Below are 3,448 nucleotides of genomic sequence, written 5' to 3'. Positions count from 1 at the left end.
GCAGGTCTGTGGGTCATCGGGGCGGCGGAGCTAGAAGATAAGGAGGGAGTTCTCCAATGCAGGAAAGGGGCGCCCAGACGCACAGCATAACTCTGCTTCACAGGCGTGTGCACGTTATTCCCTTTATGTTTCAGACTGTGCCCGAGGAGACGGTGTGATGAGTACGCATCCACCAACCACCGTCTTTTCAAATGGCGAAACTAAGGCAAAAACGAACAGAATTTGACCTCTCTCCCCTAGTATACTATCCATTCCTTCAATGAGTGAACCCAGCACCTACTAGGCACGACTCAGATGTTGGGGAGATGACACAGTATAGAACCAAGTCTGTGTGTGTGTGTGTGTGTGTGTGTGTGTGTGTGTGTGTGTGTGTGTGTGCTTACTGTGAAGAAAACGAAATCATGGTGAGAGGAGAGAGGTGGTATTTTAAACGGCGTGGTCAGGGAAGCCTTCGCAAAAGGTTGTTTTTCTAAGTAGAGATTAATAAAATGAACCATAAGTAATCCATAGCTACCCAGGGCACAGGGGAAAGCAGTACACACACACACACACACACACACACACACACACAAGATCCTGGATGTCACACACACACACACACGAGATCCTGGATGTTTTATTGTGGACCTGGGAAGAGAACAATGTAGCTTGTGGTCAGAAACTTCTGCTAAATCAGAGCAGCTGCTAAAGACCATAGCTGTGGCGTCATAGTGACTCACAGCCACATCATGGGTTATAGGATAAACTTGCTTTAAAGGGCTTTCATTCACAGTGGTGTTGTGTGGTTGAAACTACTAGCTATTTTAGGTTAGTTGTTAGTTTAGGGAAGAAATTGCACTGCCACCCCAAAGGCACAAAGTATGTATCCACTTGCTGATCCAAGAAGGAGTGTGTGTGAGATAATAAAGCTCCTCCCATGAGATTTATAGCCTCTAAAAACCAGCTGAAGTAATGAGTTATGAGTCATTTCATACACAACAGCACATAACAACAGACTCAAACCATCTCACCAACCAAGGACCTGGAGGTTTACTATTAATGTGAACTGGGTTTTACCAAAAAGGACCTGGAAACTTATTATTAATGCAACCTTTAAAACACTAACTTCACATCTAAGGAGCTCTGGTGGTGTAAGGCTTACCAAAAAGTAAGCAATTGGAATCCAAATCCACCAGCTCCTTCAGAAAAGAAGGCGTGGTAATGATTTACAGCCTCAGAAACCAATGGGGAGTTGATATGAGCCACAATCTATTACATAGCAGTGCATTTTTTAAAAAAAAAATTTAGACTAACTGAATTAGAAATTTGGGGGAAAGACCAAAATGTGTGTTGTAACAAGCCTCTAGTTGATGCATATGCCTGCCAAGCCTTCAGAACTATTTGAAGCTGAGTAAATAAAGGAAATAATGGTAGGAATGGAATGAGAAGTGTGACAGAAAATATCAGAGGATTTGGCTTTTACTCTAAGTAAAATGAGAAGTGTGCAAAGAAAATACACAGTCATGAGTATCTGATTCTGATAATGGAAAGGATTACCGCTGTTTGTTTTAAAATATCTCATTTTAAAAATGGAGGAAGGGAATAAATCTATATGGGCGTGTCTGAGTCAGTACTTGGTGCACAGTATTGTTTTTAGGTGCTGTTGAGTCAAGCACAACTCAGTAATCCTATGAACAAAAAATGTGAACCCTATCATCTCCTGTGCCATCCTCATCACCTCTGACACACTTGAGCCCATTGCTGTAGTCACTGTGTCTGTCTAACTTGCTGAGGGTCTTCTCTTTTGACCTTCTACCTTTCCAAGTATGATGTCCCATTGCAAGGAATAGCTTCTCCTAGCAACATCCCTAAAGTATGAGACACAGAGCTTTCCCATCTTTGCCTTAAATGAGCACTCTGGCTGCACTCTTCCCAAAACAGATCCATTTGTTCTTTTGACAGTCCGTGAGATATTCAGTACTCATTTCCAATACTATCACTCAAAGACATCACTTCATCTATCGTATTTATTCATTGTTGAACTCTCAGATGCATAGCAAGTGATTGAAAAGACCATGGCCTGAATCAAGAACATTTTTTATCTTCAGACCCTGACAGCAGAATTGCCTAGTGCAATTCATCTCCTGACTGCTGGTAGGTACCAAAGGGATTGCTTGTTGATTCATGCAAGATGAAATCAGTGACAACCTCAATCCTTTCTCTATTTACCATGATGTTTTGCCTATTGGTCCAGTGCTGAGTATTTTTGTCTTCTTGATATTGAGATGTAATCCACATTGAAGGCTGCAGTCTTTGATCTACAGCAAGGGTTTCAGTCCTCACTTTCAGCAAGCAAGGTTGTGTCATCTGCATAACAGGTTGTTAGTAAATAGTACTCCTATCCTAATGGCACATTCCTCTTCATAGAGTTCAGCTTCACAAATTAATTGCTTAGCATAAAGATTGAATGTTGTTATTGTTGTTGTTAGGTGATGCCATAGAGTTGAGTACAACCCAAAGCAACCGGATGAACAACAGATCTGAACCCTGGCCTATCCTGTGCCAACTTAACAATCTCTGACACACTTGAGCCCTTTGCTGCAGTTACTGTGTCAATCACCTGGCTGAGGGTCTGCCTTTGAATAAAGGATTCAATCCTGACATATTCCCTTCCTGATTTTAAACCATACAGTGTACCCTTGCTCCATTCAAACAACAGTTCTTAGTCTAGGAATAGATTTCATATGAACACAATTAAGGGTTCTTCTCAATATTAGTCATAGTCTGTTGGTCAAATGTTTTCCCCTCTGTATATTTGAAAATATTCATAATTTTTAAAAAGCATGTTTTTAAAAAAAATGACTGGTTATTAAATGTGTAATACTAAATTTGTAGAGTAAGCAAGGCAGTTACTCTAGCCCAGAATTTATGGACTAAATTTAGAATGATAGCAAAATTTTTGTGTATTTGGAAGATAAAGCACAGGACTTGCTAGAGAAAGATACAAAGAAAGGTGATTCCAAAGGTTTTGGCCTCAGCATTTAGAAGAAAAGAACTGCCGTTTGCTAGGATTGGGGAGTCTTGACAGGAATAAATTGGAGGAGAATGATTTGTGTATTCAGATTTTGTGATTGTGCCTTTGACAAAGATACTTAACTAAGATGTCTGTTAAGCTTCTGTGTAAAGACAAGTATTTATGGTTCACCTGGATTTAGAATTTTGACGGTTCACAGACATTTGACAGCTATCAATTGCCATTGAATCATTTCTGACTCATTAAATCTTAATGCGTGCACAATAGAGCTGTATCCTATAAAATTTTCAGGTCAGTGACCTTTTAAAAGCAAGGCACCCAATGAGGGTTGCAGAGTGGATTATATTTGGGGGTAGGGGTGGGGTTTGGGGAGGTGTGGGAGGATTGTGTACCAATGAGGGAGTTTTTCTTTTGCTTTTCAAGGAGAGGAGCAAA

Source organism: Elephantulus edwardii, unplaced genomic scaffold, assembly GCF_000299155.1.
Source record: "Elephantulus edwardii isolate Elephantulus edwardi_28Jun2011 unplaced genomic scaffold, EleEdw1.0 scaffold00188, whole genome shotgun sequence".
Taxonomy (NCBI): Eukaryota; Metazoa; Chordata; class Mammalia; order Macroscelidea; family Macroscelididae; genus Elephantulus; species Elephantulus edwardii.
This window is presented reverse-complemented; position numbering follows the sequence as displayed.